The sequence below is a fragment of the Heteronotia binoei genome, chromosome 5, assembly GCF_032191835.1.
Source record: "Heteronotia binoei isolate CCM8104 ecotype False Entrance Well chromosome 5, APGP_CSIRO_Hbin_v1, whole genome shotgun sequence".
Lineage (NCBI taxonomy): Eukaryota > Metazoa > Chordata > Lepidosauria > Squamata > Gekkonidae > Heteronotia > Heteronotia binoei.
The window spans coordinates 15,162,907-15,183,079 of record NC_083227.1 but is presented as its reverse complement, the minus strand read 5'-3'; the positions used below and the strand labels follow the sequence as shown (position 1 = coordinate 15,183,079).

General features: G+C 46.0%; 1 pseudogene; it reads left to right on the top strand.

Moving 5' to 3' along the window:
• Positions 1–20,173, top strand: part of LOC132571738 (oocyte zinc finger protein XlCOF6-like) — a 317,052-nt pseudogene that overhangs the window by 14,614 nt on the left and 282,265 nt on the right.

Here is a 20,173-nt window from a genome sequence, read left to right as displayed (position 1 = left end):
TCTGCAAGGCTTGCAAGACCATATTATTCCAGTTAACTTTTAACTGAATGACAACCGCCACGATATTAGACCCGAATGCCATCCGAAATCATATGGAATTAGCACCAAATTGTTTTAACTTTTAATTTTTTTATTTTAATGTTTAATCTGTTTTCATTGTTTTTGTTGTTATTCTATTGTTGTGAGCCGCCCATAGCCTGCTTTGGCGGGGAGGGTGGGATATAAAATAAACTATAGTGGTAAGTCTCCCCACCCCCAATATTCTGTCAGTTGACAGGTAAAGCACCAGTCGTTTCCAACTCTGGGATGACGTTGCTTTCACAACGTTTTCACGGCAGACTTTTTACAGGGTGGTTTGCCATTGCCTTCCCGAGTCTTTTACACTTTCCCCCCAGCAAGCTGGGAACTCATTTGATCGACCTCAAAAGGATGGAAGGCTGAGTCAACCTGGAGCCAGCTACCTGAACCAGCTTCCGCTGGGATTAAACTCAGGTCATGAGCAGAGGGCTCCGACTGCAGTACTGCAGCTTTACCACTCTGCGCCACGGGGCTTTACCAGTTAACAGGAGGGACCTGGAAATTCTACCCCAAATGCATTTTCTTTAGCCCCTCCTCCGCCTCTTGCTTCCAGCATCTCTTGCCAGACAGCTAGGGTTGCCAGCTTCTGGCTGGGAAATACCTGAAGTTTTGGGGGATGGAGGGGTTTGGGGAAGAGTGGAACCTAAGCAGAGTATAATGCCATGGAGCCCACCCTGCAAAGTGGCTGTTTTCTGCAGAACTGATCTCTGACACGTGGAGATCAGTTCTCATTCTGGGAGGTCTACAAGCCACACTTAGAAGTTGGCGGTCCCCTCTGAGCCACACCTTAAACCAGGGGTGGGGAACCTTCTTTCTGCCATATGGATATCTATAACATCATTCGCGGGCCATAAAAAATCATCAACTTAAAAAGCAGTGCTCTGCCGAGGGAGATTGATTCAGGCCAGCAAAATTAACGCAAATAATTGTTTTTCTATTTGAAATCATGTGGGGAGAGCCTAATCTGGCGCACACACACGCACAAACACACCCAGCCCGCCGCCCTAGGCAAATGCCTAGGTCCAGGGCTTTTTTGTAGAAAAAGCCCAGCAGGAACTCAGTACGACATTAGACCATATCCCCTAATATTAGCATATTAGATCACACACTCATTAGCACATTAGGCCACACCATCTGGGATAATCAAGTGAAAACTGAACTGTTGACAGTAACTTTTCCAGGCCCTGCAGCAATTCTGGCCGGCCAGCCAGGCCCCAGGGAGGCTGCTGCACAGTACATCTGGGCCCTGTGATCCCTGCCTGGCCCTGGGGAGGCTGCTGCACAGTGCGGCTGGGCCCCACGATCCTTGCTGGCCAGCCAGGTCCCAGGGAGGCTGCCACATGGCTCAGTTCATCCCAGCAATCCCGAGGGCCACACCAGGTGACCCCGAGGGCCATTTACAACCCTCAGGACAGAGGTTCGCCACCCCTGCCTTAAACCATCAGAACCCTTTCCTTCTCTGCATTGGGAGGGGCTCTTCTACAAGCCCCCCCTCCAAGCTCCATCCAAGAACACACTGCTGTTCCAGATGCAGCCGCCCTATAATCCTAGAAGCTCAGATAAAATACATACCACAAGTTAGGAAAGGCACAAACAGGCATAAGAAAAGGCCTGCATGGTTAACAAACAAAGTAATGGAAGCTGTAAAAGGTAAGAAGGACTCCTTTAAGCGGTGGAAAACCAGTCCAAGTGAGATTAGTAAAAGGGAACACAGGCTGTGGCAAATCAAATGCAAGACTGTGATCAGGCAGGCAAAATGGGACTATGAGGAGCATATTGCAAAAAACATAAAGACCAACAATAAAAATTTCTTCAAATATATTAGAAGTAGGAAACCAGCCAGGGAGGCAGTGGGGCCCTTGGATGACCATGGGGTAAAAGGATTACTAAAGGAGGATAGGGAAATGTCTGAGAAGCTAAATGAATTTTTTGCCTCCGTCTTCACTGTGGAAGATGAGAACTTTTTGCCCTCCCCAGAACCACTAATTTTGGAAGGGGTGTTGAAAGACCTGAGTAAGATTGAGGTGACAAAAGAGGAGGTCCTACAACTGATAGACAAATTAAAAACTAATAAGTCACCGGGTCCGGATTGCATACATCCGAGAGTTGTGAAAGAACTCAAAGTTGAACTTGTGGATCTTCTAACAAAAATCTGTAATCTTTCATTAAAATCTGCCTCCGTTCCTGAGAACTGGAAGGTAGCAAATGTCACACCCATCTTTAAAAAGGGTTCCAGAGGAGATCCGGGAAATTACAGGCCAGTCAGTCTGACTTCAATACCGGGAAAGTTGGTAGAAACCATTATCAAGGACAGAATGAGTAGGCACATTGATGAACATGGGTTATTGAGGAAGACTCAGCATGTGTTCTGCAAGGGAAGATCTTGCCTCACTAACCTGTTACATTTATTTGAGGGGGTGAACAAACATGTGGACAAAGGAGACCCGATAGATGTTGTTTACCTTGACTTCCAGAAAGCTTTTGATAAAGTTCCTCATCAAAGGCTCCTTAGAAAGCTTGAGAGTCATGGAGTAAAAGGACAGGTCCTCTTGTGGATCAAAAACTGGCTGAGTAATAGGAAGCAGAGAGTGAGTATAAATGGGCAGTCTTCGCAGTGGAGGACGGTAAGCAGTGGGGTGCCGAAGGGCTCAGTACTGGGTCCCATGCTCTTTAACTTGTTCATAAATGATTTAGAGTTGGGAGTGAGCAGTGAAGTGGCCAAGTTTGCGGATGACACTAAATTGTTCAGGGTGGTGAGAACCAGAGAGGATTGTGAGGAACTCCAAAGGGATCTGTTGAGGCTGGGTGAGTGGGCGTCAACGTGGCAGATGCAGTTCAATGTGGCCAAGTGCAAAGCAATGCACATTGGGGCCAAGAATCCCAGCTGCAAATACAAGTTGATGGGATGTGAACTGGCAGAGGCTGACCAAGAGAGAGATCTTGGGGTCGTGGTAGATAACTCACTGAAAATGTCAAGACAGTGTGCATTTGCAATAAAAAAGGCCAACACCATGCTGGGAATTATTAGGAAGGGAATTGAAAACAAATCAGCCAGTATCATAATGCCCCTGTATAAATCGATGGTGCGGTCTCATTTGGAGTACTGTGTGCAGTTCTGGTCGCCGCACCTCAAAAAGGATATTATAGCATTGGAGAAAGTCCAGAAAAGGGCAACTAGAATGATTAAAGGGCAGGAACACTTTCCCTATGAAGAAAGGTTGAAACGCTTGGGGCTCTTTAATTTGGAGAAACGTCGACTGCGGGGTGACATGATAGAGGTTTACAAGATAATGCATGGGGTAGAGAAAGAAGTACTTTTCTCCCTTTCTCACAATACAAGAACTCGTGGGCATTCGATGAAATTGCTGAGCAGATAAAAGGAAGTACTTCTTCACCCAAAGGGTGATTAACATGTGGAATTCACTGCCACAGGAGGTGGTGGCGTCCACAAGCATAGCCACCTTCAAGAGGGGTTTAGATAAAAATATGGAGCAGAGGTCCATCAGTGACTATTACCCACAGTGTGTGTGTGTGTATATATATATGTATATAAAAAATTTTGGCCACTGTGTGACACAGAGTGTTGGACTGGATGGGCCATTGGCCTGATCCAGCATGGCTTCTCTTATGTTCTTATGTGACACAGAGTGTTGGACTGGATGGGCCATTGGCCTGATCCAGCATGGCTTCTCTTATGTTCTTATGTGACACAGAGTGTTGGACTGGATGGGCCATTGGCCTGATCCAGCATGGCTTCTCTTATGTTCTTATGTGACACAGAGTGTTGGACTGGATGGGCCATTGGCCTGATCCAGCATGGCTTCTCTTATGTTCTTATGTGACACAGAGTGTTGGACTGGATGGGCCATTGGCCTGATCCAACATGGCTTCTCTTATGTTCTTACTAAGAGCAGCAGGCTTCTTCCTCCTAGATATGTGTGGGGAGGAGAGGTCTTTCTCTCCCACTCCTCTTCCCTGGTTTTACTGCCAACTGCTTTTCTCCTTCCAAGGCAGAGATATCCCTTTCTTACACATTCTTAACCTTTTTTGTGCTGTGGACTCTGTTGGCAGTCTTGACTCCTTCTCGGACGAATGTTTTCAAATGCATCAAATAAAATACATAGAATAACAAAGAAAACCAATTACTGTGAAATACAGTTATCAAAAATAAATTTTATATACTAATGTGCTTCTTTAGTAGCACATAGGAAGAGGCCCGTGGCGCAGAATGGTAGAGCTGCAGTACTGCAGTCCTAAGCTCTGCTCACGACCTGAGTTCTATCCCAGGTGGAAGCTGGGTTTTCAGGTAGCCGGCTCGAGGTTGACTCAGTCTTCCAAGGTCGGTCAAGAGTATCCAGCTTGCTGGGGGGAAAGTGTAGATGACTGGGGAAGGCAATGGCAAACCACCCTGTAAAAAGACTGCCGTGAAAACGTTGCGAAAGCAACGTAACCCCAGAGACGGAAACGACTGGTGCTTGCACAGGGGACCTTTCCTTTTCCTTATTAGCACATAAAATAACAACTGGAACTTGAGTGTACTTGCCTGGGGGTAGCCCCTGTGCCTAACAGTTCTATAAAAGGCTGTGGAATCTGTAAGCTACTAATAAATGAGTCTGTAAGCTACTAATAAGCGATTTTTAAACAACCTGAGAAGTGTTTTTTTCACTAGAAAAGTGCAATCATAAATAATTGATAAAAGGAAGTACCTCTTCACCCATAGGGTGATTACCACATGGAATTCACTGCCACAGGAGTTGGTGGCGGCTACAAGCATAGCCAGCTTCAAGAGGGGATTGGATAAGCATATGGAACAGAGGTCCATCAGTGGCTATTAGCCACAGCTTATTGTTGGAACTCTGGGGCAGTGATGCTCTATATTCTTGTGCTTGGGGGGGCCCAGTGGAAGGGCTTCTAGCCTCACTGGTGGACCTCCTGATGGCACTTGAGGGTTTTTTGGCCATTGTGTGACACGGAGTGTTGGACTGGATGGGCCATTGGCCTGATCCAACATGGCTTCTCTTATGTTCTTATGTTAACATTCCAACCACAATTACATACAGTCCACTCAAAGTCCACACATTATATAAATCATTTCAAAGTCCCTTTCCAACTGTATTGCTAGAAAGTCTTTTAAGGAGTATATCACACAGTTAAAGTGTTAAGCCTCTAAATGACAGGTGCTACCACAGCTGAACAAATTCACTCCAACCAGACTTCTTAGAATACTACACGTTGAGAATAAACAAGGATCCAAGAGCCCAACGAACACGCAATGTGAGTCTTTTCAAAGTTGGAGTCCAGTAGTAGCACTGAGACCAACAACGTTTTATTCAGAATGTAAGCTTTCATGTGCATGCACACTTCATCAGACAATTAAATGGGGTACTGTGAGCAATGCTGCACATAGCTGGTGGGCAGTGACTAAGCATGCAAAGTAGTACAAAGTTAGAATCCAATGGCAAAATAGTGACATTAACAGTTTGAAAGAACAAGAAGTTTGGTCTGGACAGCATTTGCATGGGAATACAACAAAGGCAGTAAACATGTCAGAATTGGAGAATGATGGTGAAAGTGTCCCAAGGCAATAAATGCAGAGTCTTTATTTCTCTATTGGTTTAAACTGAGAACGTATTTTTTCTCAGAGGTGTTCCTGTCCACCTAATTTACTTGTAGCGTACAGTACAAACATTGTCCCAGTTTGCCAATGCAAAAAAGAATACGTTAGAATATAGCGGAAGATGAATTTTGCGTATGTAATGAGATAAACAACCAATATCCCTTATTTAAGTTTGTCAATACAAATTTTGATAAGCTGTTCTAAGAGAAATATATTGGGAATATATTGTGGGTGTATAGATCTACTTGGTGAGAATGGGTTTAGCATATGCCGCGAGATAAGAAACCAATATCCCTGTTCAGTCCTGGGGAGATGTTTGTTCCAAGTTTCATAATAACTTACAGTTCGGTTGAAGGCCAACACAGCCACCCTAAGAGCGGTTAGGCCACTGCAAATTCACCCTTTCAGCAGCTGGCTTGTGAAAAGTAATCCTGCAGTGCCCTCTACTGGCAGACAATATGTTTGTTCTCACAACTTTATAGGCCAGTTTTCAAAAGTTTTATTAGTTTCCAAAAGAATGGGAGGGTAAAGGTAGGGGGGAAATAAAAATAAAAGCACAATACATTCTGATCTTATTCTACATAAAATATTTTCAACAAACGCAAGTATGATTCTACGATATTTTCTTTACATACATTGTCCCATATTATTTCGTCTAAACTGTATATGATCCCTTTTAAAATTTTATAGTATTAGTCTTTTGTTCTTATCTAATAATTTTGTCAATTCCAGTACAGGTAAATTTTATAATATAAAGTACAGGAAAAAAGGAAAAAGAAATCAGTTCACACCAAAGAATCTTAAGAGTCTTGAATCTCCAGCCAAGCATATAATAATAATAATAATAATAATAATAATAATAATAATAATAATAATAATAATAATAATAATAATAATAATTGTCAGCCACCAGCGAGCCTGCAGCAAACGTGGACTATTGCACCCTTCTTAAATCTTCGTTCGCGAAGCCAAGCCGAGAGAGAGAGAATAATAATAATAATAATAATAATAATAATAATAATAATAATAATAATAATAATAATAATAATAATAATAATAAATTTATTCTTATATCCTGACCGTTAGAGCAATTCTTCAGTGGAACAGGCTTCCTCCTTGGGAGGTGGTGGGCTCTCCATCCTTGGAGGTTTTTAAACAGAGGCTAGATGAAACGTTTAATTTTATATTCTTATGTTAAATTTTATATGCTGTAAGCCGCCCTGAGCCACCTGGTGGGAAGGGCGGGATACAAATTACAAATAAACTAAACTAAAAACTAAACTAGATGGCCATCTGACAGCAATGAAGATCCTGTGAATTTAGGGGGAGGTTGTGAGTTTCCAGCATTGTGCAGGGGGTTGGACTAGATGACCCTGGAGGTCCCTTCCAACTCTTCTATGATTCTAGGTGGAAAGAAAGCAACTTTAATCTTAAATGCATTCTTCAACTAGCTATTGTTTGGTTTGGTCTGAAGAAATTTCAAGAGACAAACGCCTTCTCTCCAAGCTGGTCGATTGGGTTTTGGAGGGGGCCGGTGTGTGGGTTCGAGAGCCACACAATATGTGTAAAAGAGCCACACGTGGCCCCCGGGCCACAGTTTGGCCACCCCTGTTCCAGAGCAATCCCACGGAGCTGCGTAGGGCAGCTCTGACGACAGCCTGGCTGAAGTCGTGTCCAGTTTTATTGGGAGTCTGGGCAGCTTTCCTCATGTTTCCTTTGCCTGCAGCGCTGACAGGGTTAAACAGCAGAGCTGGCTGCTAGAGAGGCCGAGCAAGGGAGGAGGAGGAGAGGAAAACAGGAGAGCCCCATTTCCTTGTGTGTGTTGGGGGGAGACTTTGCTATTGAATCACCAAAGAGCACAGGGTGGGCTTCAGGGGTGCAACAGCAGGCAAAGGCCTTGCAGCCGGATCCTGGGAAGGTTTGCTCACAAGTAAGTCATTGGTTGGGGGGGGGGGGGGCGGGTAGAGCATAAGCTTTGCAATGGAAGGGACTGTTGCTGTCCTGTCCGTTTTCGGCGGGGAGCTGGTATGAAATAATTTAAAAATGCATGTTTCTAAGAAAGCCCATCCCTAGAGGAAAAAAAAAGGTGGAGCCCATGACCTCCGGATGGTCTCCCGTCCGCCCTTCCAAGGCAAAGGGGTTGAGAGGGCCTTAGCAGATCACAATTAGCAGATGCCATTAACGTGGCAGGACTGGGACCCCTTGAGCGAATGATGGTTCCAAAAAACTGGAAGAAGGTGGACGCAGCGATCTGCGTTGGGAGTGACGACTGAGAAAGGCGTGGCCGAAGCCGGTCTCTTCTATATTTCTTCTCCGACACGAGAAACGGAAGATTGCATCTGAAAGCATGTTTTGGAATACAGTGGACTTTTGTGGACTGGGACTTTAAGACTATTGTATGGTTTGCGGATGCGGAATGAGCAATTTAGGAGCAACTGAATATACTGGAGCTCTGTTACTTTTGACACATCTATAGCGGGTATCCTCTGTTCTTACCAAATCCCCAGGTCGGAGCAGAGGAATCCCCTGGTATGGAGGCCCTCCCCCTCGAAAGCGCCGGGTGGGGGAGGGAAATGTCTGCTGGGCACTCCGTTATTCCTTATGGAGATCGATTCCCATAGGGTATAATGGGGAATTGATTTGCGGGTGTCTGGGGCTCTGGGGCGGCTGTTCTTTGAGGCAGAGGCAGCAAATTTCCAGCGTAGCATCCAGTGCCTCTCCCCAAAGTACCCTCCAAGTTTCTAAAATATTGGACTAGGGGGCCCAATTCTGTGAGCCCCCCAAAGAAGCTGCCTCTATCCTTCATTATTTCCAATGGAGGGAAGGCATTTAAAAGGTGTGCGGTCCCTTTCAACATGGCAGCCGGAACTCCCTTTGGCGTTCAATCATGCTCGCCGCGCCCTTGCTCCTGGCCCCACCTCCAAAGTCTCTTGGCCCCACCCCCAAAGTCTCTTGGCTCCACCCCCAAAGTCTCTTGGCTCCACCCCAAAGTCCCCAGATATTTCTTGAATTGGACTTGGTAACCCTAATGCCGAGGGAAAAGTCCGTTGCCACTTTGGAATCAGGAAGCAATTTTTCCCCAGGCTGGTTTGGCTAGGGATCCCGGGGGAATGCAGGAAATTCACAAATGCTCCCCCCACCCCTCGCCATACATACATTTCCACTGACCCCTGCTCCGTGCCCAGAAGATGGGGGGACAAAACCAAAACTGTTCAGGATCCCTGGGGAAACTGGTCTGGAGAAAAACGGCAAATGTTCACCCCAAAGTGGTGAACAGCATTCCACAAGCATGTAAGAAAGGGCCTCAAGAGCTAAGCAATGATGCAGCCCTTCCTGCCTTCCTTCTCATGGTCTGCCTAAACTCCCAGAATCAACACTATAGCACTGTACAAAATGATCCACAAAGTTACCTGGACAAATCCTTAGAAACTATGCTACTATCTATGCCTTGCTCTAAATCGAAAGAGTTTCAGGCTCAGCATTAGGAAGAACTTCCTGACAGTTAGAAGTGTTCTTCAGTGGAACAGGCTACCTCGGGAGATGGTGGGCTCTCCTTTCTTGGAGGTTTTTAAACAGAGGCTAGATGGCCATCTGACAGCGATGAAGATCCTGTGAATTTAGGGGGAGGTCTTTGTGAGTTTCCTGCATTGTGCAGGGGGTTGGACTAGATGACCCTGGGGGTCCCTTCCAACTCTATCTGGCTCAACATTATGAAGAACTTCCTGACCGTTAGAGCGATTCCTCAGTGGAACAGGCTTCCTCGAGAGGTGAAGAAGAAGATATTGGATTTATATCCCGCCCTCCACTTCAAAGAGTCTCAGAGCGGCTCACAATCTCCTTTACCTTCCTCCCCCACAACAGACACCCTGTGAGGTGGGTGGGGCTGAAACAACTCTCACAGCAGCTGCCCTTTCAAGGACAACCTCTGCCAGAGCTATGGCTGACCCAAGGCCATTCCAGCAGGTGCAAGTGGAGGAGTGGGGGATCAATCCCGGTTCTCCCAGATAAGAGTCCGCACACTTAACCACTACACCAAACTGGCTCTCCTTCCTTGGAGGTTTTTAAACAGAGGCTAGATGGCCATCTGACAGCAATGAAGATCCTGTGAATTTAGGGGGAAGTGTTTGTGAGTTCCTGCATTGTGCAGGAGGTTGGACTAGATGACCCTGGAGGTCCCTTCCAACTCTATGATTCTATGGTTAAGCTGTTACTAGTCACTGTGTCTCACACTCCAGTTCACCCTGGGACAGACAGATCCCAAGAAATCAGAGGCCAAGCTCATAACTCACACAACAGATTTTTATTTTCCTGAAGGACCAAATGGGTATATCTTAAAAGGCTTGATATGTAGTATAGCCTAAACTAGGGGTGACCAATGGTAGCTCTCCAGATGTTTTTTGCCTCCCATCAGCCCCAGCCATTGGCCATGTTGGTTTGGGCTGATGGAAGTTGTAGGCAAAAAACATCTGGAGAGCTACCGTCGACCACCCCTGGCCTAAACAACATTAATCCTGACTTTCAAACTACAAAAAGGATGGTCCTTCTGATCCACTGGGGCAACCATTTGGTGCCTCTTGACCAAGGTCAATGATGTAGCATCATTATCTTTTTTGTATCTTTCTGCCTTTTTGATATCTTTCCCTCTCCCTCTTTATAGTCACACAAGTAAGGATATCTTTCCAGCACTGGAGGTGGCCCACAAGAAGGGGAAGAAGATGGAAGAACAGGATGCGGAAAGACCCAGAATTAGCAAAATATCAAGCAGAGGTCCCCATCCCATCCCAGCAGGGAGTGGTGCTGAATTCTGGGGGGGAAACGCACCAGAGATCATGGCTCAGGACACTATGACTGCTGAGGCACACAGCCAATGCTTCCGGCAGTTCCGTTACCATCAGGCTGAAGGGCCCCGAGAGCTTTGCAGCCAGCTGCATGAACTTTGCAACCTCTGGCTGGAGCCGGAGAAGCACACCAAAAAGCAGATCCTGGACTTGGTGATCCTGGAGCAGTTCCTGATGATCCTGCCGAAGGAAATGCAGTGCTGGGTCCGAGGATGCGAACCGGAGACCAGTTCCCAGGCGGTGGCCCTGGCTGAAGGTTTCCTCCTGAGTCAGGCAGAGGAGAAGAGGCAGGCAGAGCAGGTGAGGCGATTTTCCTTTGCTCATTCAAGCAACAGCCTTACCCTAAGGCTTCCCTGCCAGATATTTCCACCTCTCGAGAATTCTCTAGGCTGGGAAGAAACCTTAACCCTAGTTCTTGCCCCTGTGGTTGAAGCAGCTCTGCTGGTCAATGCAGGGAAAAACTCGGGGGGGGGGGGGGGCAGGATCCATCTGCTGTGCCTGTTCCATGCCTTCTCATACCCTTGCTGCTCTTTCAGGTGTGGGGGCCATCCATGAAGACGGAAAGGACGTTCCCTGAGGCAGAAGGGGCTCCATCCGAGGAAGGGCAGAGGGCTCTGGCCCAGGAGGGTGCCCAAGATGCCCTCTCACGTGGTAAGGCTGTTTTGTGGCTTGATGGGATTGGGGCACACCATGAAGATCTTGGGTAGATAAGGGAAACAGTTGTGCAACCAACCTAGATTTAATCTGTGGGACTCGATACCACAGGATGTACTGATAGCCATTCACTTTAATGGGGCTTAAACTGATTCCTGGGAGGTTGAAAGTATAGACTCTAATCTGCTAGAACCGGCTTCGATTCCCCGCTGCTCCACATACAGAAAAACCTCTGAGAAAGAACTGTCCTCATTTTAACCCAACTTGCTAGCAATAGAATGAACAGACGTTTATTACTTTATTCTCCAATTTCGACACATCACTGCTTTATTGGTTCCCCATGCGAATGTTATCCGGCCAAATGGTCTTTCTGTTTTTTAATTTCACTCTTTTGCCATTGGATTCTAACTTTGTACTGCTTTGGGTTCTAAACCACTGCCTCCCGGATATAAGTAGCTCTGCTCACTGCACCCCATTCCACTGCCTATCGAAGCATGCATGCCTATGAAAGCTTATATTCTCTATAAAACTTTGTTGGTCTTAAAGGTGATACTTTGTTCTATTGCTTCAGACCAACATGGCTGCCCCCCCTGAATCTATCCGACGGGTCATAGTTACCCAGATACTCCTTTTCCCCCTTCTTGAAGATGGGGACAACATTTGCCCACCTCTAATCTTCCGGCACCTCACCTGTTCTCCAACAATTCTCAAAAATAATGGCCAGAGGCTCAGAAATTACATCTGCAGGCTCTTTTAGAACCCTTCAATGCATTTCATCTGGCCCTGAGAACTTGTTTTCATTTAAAGAAACCAGGTGTTTATGTACTATCCCTGTGCTGACCCAATGTTGGAACTTTATACCCTCATTATATGTTCAGTTTTTGCCATGTTGAGCATAGGCAGCTTCAAGAGGGAATTAGATAAAAATATGGAGCAGAGGTCCATCAGTGGCTATTAGCCACAGTGCGTGTATATATATATATATATATATATATATATATATAATTTTTTTGGCCACCGTGTGACACAGAGTGTTGGACTGGATGGGCCATTGGCCTGATCCAACATGGCTTCTCTTATGTGACACAGAGTGTTGGGCTGAATGGGCCACTGGCCTGAACCAACATGGCTTCTCTTATGTTCTTATGTGACACAGAGTGTTGGACTGGAGGGGCCATTGGCCTGATCCAACATGGCTTCTCTTATGTTTCCCTCAGAGGGAAGACTGAGGTAAAATAGGAATTGAGCAGTTCTGCCCTCTCTTCATCATCTGTTACAATTTCATTTCCCTGTCCTCGCAATGGGCCTACTATGTCCTTGATCTTTTCCTTACTCTCAGCATAAGAAAAGAACCCTTTTTTTTGTTGTTTTTAGCATCTTTAGCTAGGTTAAGCTCATACTGAGCTTTAGCTTTCATAACTCTTTCTCTACAAGCACTGGTGTTCATATTCATTCTTGGTTATAAGGCGGTCCTTCCATTTCCTAAATGAGTCTTTTTTATTCCTCAAGTCTTTAGAGAGCTGTTTATGGACCCACCTTGGCTTCTTTTGAATTCTCCCATTTTTTCTTCTCATAGGAATCGACTGTGATTGTGCTTTCAATATTTCGCTTTTAAGAAACTCCCACCCCTCTTGAACCCCCTTCTCCTTAAGTATTTGTGATCATGGGATTTTGCCCAGCATAGTTCTAAGTTTGTTGAAGTCTGCCTTTCTGAAGCCCCACCTATACGTCTGATACATGCTGCTCTTTCACACTCCTAGAGAATCAAGGAGGAACTTAATGCAGGTTTACTCAAAAGTAAGCCTGCATAGCATCAGGACCGCAGTCAGCCTCTGAACACTGACCCATAGGTAGGTGAATATTTCCATTGTGTGTGAAGTGGGTTAAAAAGGTAAAGGTAGTCCCGTGTGCAAACACCAGTAGTTTCTAACTCTGGGGTGATGTCGCATCACGACGTTTTCAGCGCAGGGTGGTTTGCCATTGCCTTCCCCAGTCATCTACACTTCCCCCTAGCAAGCTGGGGACTCATTTTACCTACCTCGGAAGGATGGAAGGCTGAGTCAATCTTGAGCCGGCTTCCTGAACCCAGCTTCCACCGGGATCGAACTCAGGTCATGAGCAGAGAATTCAGACTGCAGTACTGCAGCTTTACCACTCTGGAGGGGCAAACAGGCAGGTTTTCAAGCTTTTCTCCCCCACCTCAGAGGTCACCCGTGGACCTAGAGCAGGGAAAGAGAGCACGAGCTGAGGGAGCCACTGGAACGAGAGACCGATTAAAGACGGTAGTGCAGATTCATAGCTCTTGTAGGAGCTGCATTTACTAACCTTGATGTCAAGGCAAAGAGAGATGCATAATGATGCAAATGGCGGTCAGTGATTTCTATGGTACCTTTGTGTTTCCTTCTTCTACTGGTGCCAATTCCCTAACCTTTCCCTATGCTGGTCTTATGAGGACTGCTATTCCCAGCTTTTGATAACAAAATCTCCTAGCATGGTCGTGCTGTCAAGTGCATACATACATACATATATATATATATATATATATATATATATTGCTTTTTTTGCAAAGAAAGTATTAAGAGTTTTAAGAAAGACGTGTTTAATATTTGTACGTGCCTTGTGGCTCTTAAACATCTGACATTTATTGCATGTGGCTCTTACATAAAACAAGTTTGGACATCCCTGGCATAGTGCAAAGTATCAAGTGTCATATTGCTTAGATGCCAGACTGGGGGAAGATGCACTCAGGATGGATGATGCAATCACAATATGGGCTGGAGGAACCATCCAGTGTGATTGTGCCACTCAACAGTTGCAGGAGAAATAGTGGGGAGGGAAAAAGTGCCAGTGTGTTAATAAATATCAATACTATCCCACAAAAAGCACACAGAGCGCAACGTGATATCAAACACAAAATTAATCTACTTCCTCATTCAGGCCATGTGGATGTAAAGTGTTTGGAACGTGAATCCAATAGGTCTCTCTTGCTCTTAGCCATTGCAAAAGCTGTAAATTATGAGGTCGGATCTTTTCTGTCACCCAGAAGCACAGCTGTTTATCTTTTTGCTTCAATGTCTTGAAATGCGACCCAAGGAGCGTTTTTCTGAGCTCCAGAGCTCACAGGGCACATTTCAAGTCTCACAGTAGCCTGAAACATGACAGCAGCATTTATAACTCCCCAAAGCTCATGAGGATCTGGTGCTCCTCTTCTGCCTCACCCACAATGTTTCTAAAAATCATTGCAGATTTTTTTGAGTGTACCTAGCACAAAGGATAACAACCCTGGAAATGGGGTGTTTGTGTGTGTGTGTGAATCAGGATTCAAGCAAGTAAATGAAATGCAAAGGCTCATCTAACAGTCTTCCTTCCTCCTTTGTCTCCTTTGCAGTCGGTGCACAGATGCTCTCAAGCCGTCGTCTTTGCACAGATGTGGAAGCAGCTGCTGCGCCTCTGGTCCAGGTAGGTGAGATGAGAGGGAGGATGGCCTGGGTCCCCCCTTCCTTCTCAGTGGGGCTTTTGTTCCTGACCTTGCTGCTAAAGTGCCTGGACAAGAGAAGGAGAAGAAGACTGCAGATTTATACCCTGCCCTTCTCTCTGAATCAGAGACTCAGAGTGGCTTACAATCTCCTTTATCTTCTCCCCCCCCACAACAGACACCCAGTGAGGTGGGTGGGGCTGGAGAGGGCTCTCACAGCAGCTGCCCTTTCAAGGACAGAGGCTCAGAGTAGCCTACAATCTCCTTTCCCTTCCTCCCCCACAACAGACACCCTGTGAGGTGGGTGGGGCTGAGAGGGCTCTCACAGCAGCTGCCCTTTCAGGGACAGAGGCTCAGAGAGGCCTACAATATCCTTTCCCTTCCTCTCCCACAACAGACACCCTGTGAGGTGGGTGGGGCTGGAGAGGGCTCTCACAGCAGCTGCCCTTTCAAGGACAGAGGCTCAGAGCGGCCTACAATATCCTTTCCCTTCCTCTCCCACAACAGACACCCTGTGAAGTGGGTGGGGCTGGAGAGGGCTCTCACAGCAGATGCCCTTTCAAGGACAACCTCTGCCAGAGCTATGGCTGACCCAAGGCCATTCCAGCAGGTGCAAGTGGAGGAGTGGGGAATCAAACCCGGTTCTCCCAGATAAGAGTCAACGCACTTAACCACCACACCACAGCTGACTCTGAACCCCACTCCCTTTACATATGTCAAGCTCTCCATGCTGCATATACCTGGAATTATCCTTTCCAGTGTGCCTTCTCTGCCTGGCATGATCTCTGACAAGGGAACCTGCTTTCTCTTTCAGTGTCCCTTTTCCTTCGAGGAGGTGGCCGTGTATTTCACGGAGGCCGAGTGGGCATTGTTGGATCAAGGCCAAAGAGCTCTCTACAGGGAGGTGATGCTGGAGAACTATGGGAGCGTGGCCTCTCTGGGTAAGGATCTTTCATAGGCGCCAAAGGTGCAAATTGCTGCCGTTGGGATGGTGCATAGATCCAGATATTGAATACAAATAAATCATTTTCAGGTGTGCCCCACTACTTGTTCTCTGTTGGGGGTCTGGAGGAGTTGGGTGGCAGCAATAACAATGTTCTTCATAGCTGGGTAGACTGGCCCAAGACATGAATGTCAGATGTATTATAAAAATTATTGTAAAATACAGGTGCTGTGGTGACAGTATGAATAGCTGAGGGTGGATAAGCTTGCTTGCTTGCTTCCTTCCTTCCTTTGAACTGTAAACTGGCAGAGCCTGACCAAGAGAGAGATCTTGGGGTCGTGGTAGATAACTCACTGAAAATGTCAAGACAGTGTGCGATTGCAATAAAAAAGGCCAACGCCATGCTGGGTATTATTAGGAAGGGAATTAAAAACGAATCAGCCAGTATCATAATGCCCCTGTATAAATCAATGGTGCTGTCTCATTTGGAGTACTGTGTGCAATTCTGGTCACCGCACCTCAAAAAGGATATTATAGCACTGGAAAAAGTGCAGAAAAGGGCAACTAGAATGATTAAACACTTTCCCTATGAAGAAAGGTTAAAACGCTTGGGGCTCTTTAGCTTGGAGAAACGTCGACTGCGGGGTGACATGATAGAGGTTTACAAGACTATGCATGGGATGGAGAAGGTAGAGAAAGAAGTCCTTTTCTCCCTTTCTCACAATACAAGAACTCGTGAGCATTCAATGAAATTGCTGAGCAGACAGGTTAAAACGGATAAAAGGAAGTACTTCTTCACCCAAAGGGTGATTAACATGTGGAATTCACTGCCACAGGAGGTGGTGGCAGCTACAAGCATAGACAGCTTCAAGAGGAGATTGGATAAAAATATGAAGCAGAGGTCCATCAGTGGCTATTAGCCACAGTGTGTGTGTGTGTATATATTTTGGTCACTGTGTGATACAGAGTGTTGGACTGGATGGGCCATTGGCCTGATCCAACATGGCTTCTCTTATGTTCTTATGAATGGTTCCTCATCCTCTTGGGAAGGAGTGACAAGTGGAGTGCCTCAAGGATCTGCCCTAGGGCCTGTTTTCTTCAACATCTTTATAACTGATTTGGATGAAGGAATAGAAGGAATGCTTATTAAATTTGCAGATGATACTAAATCAGGAGGGGTTGCAAATACAGTAGAATGGTGTTTCCCTACTGCAGGGTCAGGACCTGGTACCGGGCCACACAGGGCTCAATGCCGGGCCCTTGGACCTCCCGTCCCTTGGCCGACCCCCGCGCCTCCCCCCCGCCCCCCGCTGTGTCACACCCCCCAGCCTCCTTATCCCTCCCTTCTCCACCACTGGTAAATTTCAGGCTTTGTAAAACCGCCTAGGCGTCTTAGTGGATCATACACTGAACATGAATCAACAGTGTGATTCCATGGCTAAAAAGGCAAATGCAATTTTGGGCTGTATCAACCAGTGTTCCCTCTAAGCTGAGTTAGTGTGAGTTAGCTTACAGATATTTAGCCTCCAGCTCACACATTTTTGTCTTAGCTCAGGAAGGATGACCCCAGAGCACACTAATTTATGCAGTAGCTCACAACTTTAATGCCAGTAGCTCACAAAGTAGAATTTTTGCTCACAAGATTCTGCAGCTTAGAGGGAACATTGGTATCAACAGAAGTATAGTGTCCAGATCATGTGAAGTGATGGTATTGCTTTACTCTGCTCTGGTAAGACCTCACCTAGAGTATTGTGTTCAGTTTTGGGCACCACATTTTAAGAAGGTTATAGACAAGCTGGAATGGGTTCAGAGGAGGGCGACGAAGATGATGAGGGGTCTAGAGACAAAGTCCTACGAAGAAAGGTTGAAGGAGCTGTGCATATTTAGCCAGGAGAGGAGGTGATATGATCACCGTCTTCAAGTTCTTGAAGGACTGTCATATAGAGGATGGTGCGGAATTGTTTTCTGTGGCCCCAGAAGGTAGGACCAGAACCGACGTATTGAAATTAAATCAAAAGAGTTTCTAACTCCACATTAGGAAGAGCTCCCTGACAGAGCGGTTCCTCAGTGGAACAGGCTTCCTCTCCTTCTTTGGAGATTTTTAAACAGAGCCTAGATGGCCATCTGACAGCAATGTGGATCCTGTGAATTTAGGGCAGGGGGTATTTGTGAATTTCCTGCATTGTGCAGGGAGTTGGACTAGACAGTCTTAGAGATCCCTTCCAACTCTATGATTCCTTCATTCCTTCGTTCGTTCGTTCCTTCCTATTGCAGTTATCAAACATTTGATGTTTATTCTATGTGGCTCTTACATTAAGCAAATTTGGCCTCCCCTGGTCTCTTGCCATCTGGTATCATGTGATTTTCCAAATCCAATCATGGGGCTCACTTGATGAACCCTCTAGAACAGGAGTGGTCAACGGTAGCTCTCCAGATGTTTTTTTGCCTACAACTTCCATCAGCCCCAGCCATTGGCCATGTTGGCTGGGGCTGATGAAAGTTGTAGGCAAAAAAAATCTGGAGAGCTACCATTGGCCACCCCTGCTCTAGAAGATGACTACTTTGTTCTTACCTCCCTCCTCCCTTCTTGTTACAAAACTGAACACAGGTTCCCATGATGGGCCAACTACCACATTCTTGAATCTGGCCTTGAAAGAGACAGGGATGGTGTATGCAGGGAGGCCCAATTGCAGACACTTGCAAGGCCTAATATTCACATTAACCCATGGGAAGAAATCAGGGTGCTTTGCCTCACAAGAGGGTATTTCCTTCTCTAGCGAGCTGGCTGTGAGTGGGTGTCCTTCACAGTTATGTCAAAGGAATGGGCAAGGAATAGGAATGCTTTTCTTCTTGCCAACTATTGTTTCAGTAGAGTTATAAAGTCCACTGGATTACAAGGGAAGGATGCCTTCTGGGACCTAAAATCTGGAGGCTCAGAAGCACCATATGGGCCTAAACTCAGCAGTAGGTCTTCAGGGACTGGGGTATCCTCCAATACTGAATATTCTGGGGAATGCTGGAGGAGGGGGTTAGTTAAGATCAACCAAGCTGGATGAGGCCAAAGGGCCATCTGTCCTTTTCTACTGCATTCCCAGAGATGCCTTTGGACCTTCCCTGCCCTCCCAGGATGTAATGGGGTTTCCTTTTTTATTCCAGCAGGGGATGATCAGAGGAATGAGGAGGTCGAGGAACTGCATCATCTATCACCTGATGAAGTCAAGAATGAAGAGGAAAGAGGAAACTTTGAGAACAAATGCAGAACCAAGAGGCAGAAAGGCAGCTGCATAGTCAACGAGAGGGATCGACCCATTCCTTGTGAAGGGGGGCATGCCCATGATGTAATTCACTTAGCAGAGGAAACATACAAATGCTTGGAGCGTGGGATGAACTTCTCAGATAAAACCCAATATGATATCCATTTGCAAATGCACAGCAGAAAGGAGAGCCATCAATTTTTGGAGTATAAAAAAAGCGTCCTTTGTAGAGCAGAGCTCCTTGTAGACCAAGAGACAGATGCAGGAGAGAGACATTATAGGTGCTCAGACCATGGTGAAGGTTTTTCGCAGAAATTAGACCTTATTAAACACCAAAGGATTTATTCAGGAGACAAGCCATTTATCTGTTCAGAGACTGGAATTACATTCTCTGATGGAAAAAGGTATAATGTGCATTTTCCAAAGCACGCTATAATGAAGACATATAAATGTTTTTATTGTGGAAAGTACTTTAAATGCAGATCAGAGCTTATTGTGCACCAAAGAACTCACACAGGGGAGAAACCTTTTGAATGCTTAGAGTGCGGAACAAGATTCAAGCGGAGGAGCTATCTGCAACAGCACCTAAAAACCCACACAGGGGAAAAACCTTTTGAATGCTCAGAGTGTGGGAAGAGATTCATTCGAAATAGTGACCTTCAACGGCACCTAAGAACCCACACAAAGGAGAATCCTTTTGAATGCTCAGAGTCTGGGAACAAATACAGTCAGAGTTGTGACCCTCAAAAGCATCTATCAACACCCACTGGAAAGAAACCATTTGAATGTGCAGAGTGTGGAAAGAGATTCAAGTGGAGTAGCAGTCTTCAACAGCATCAAAGAATACACAGGGGGGAGAAACCTTTTGAGTGCTCAGAGTGTGGGAAACGATTCAGTCAGAATGGCAATCTTCTTGTCCACCAAAGAATGCACACAGGTGAGAAACCTTTTCAGTGCTCAGAGTGTGGTATAAGGTTTAGGTGGAGGAGTAATCTGCAGCGACATCTAATAACCCACACGGGGGAAAAACCTTTTGAATGCTCAGAGTGTGGAAAGAGGTTCATTCGAAATACTGACCTTCAGCGGCACCTAAAAACCCACAGAAAGGAGAACCCTTTTGAATGCTCCGTGTGTGGGAAGAAATACAGTCAGAGTTGCAACCTTCAAAAGCATCTATCAACTCACACTGGAGAGAAACTATTTGAATGTGCAGAGTGTGGAAAGAGATTCAAGTGGAGTAGCGGTCTTCAACAGCATCAAAGAATACACAGAGGGGAGAAACCTTTTGAGTGCTCAGAGTGTGGGAAAAGATTC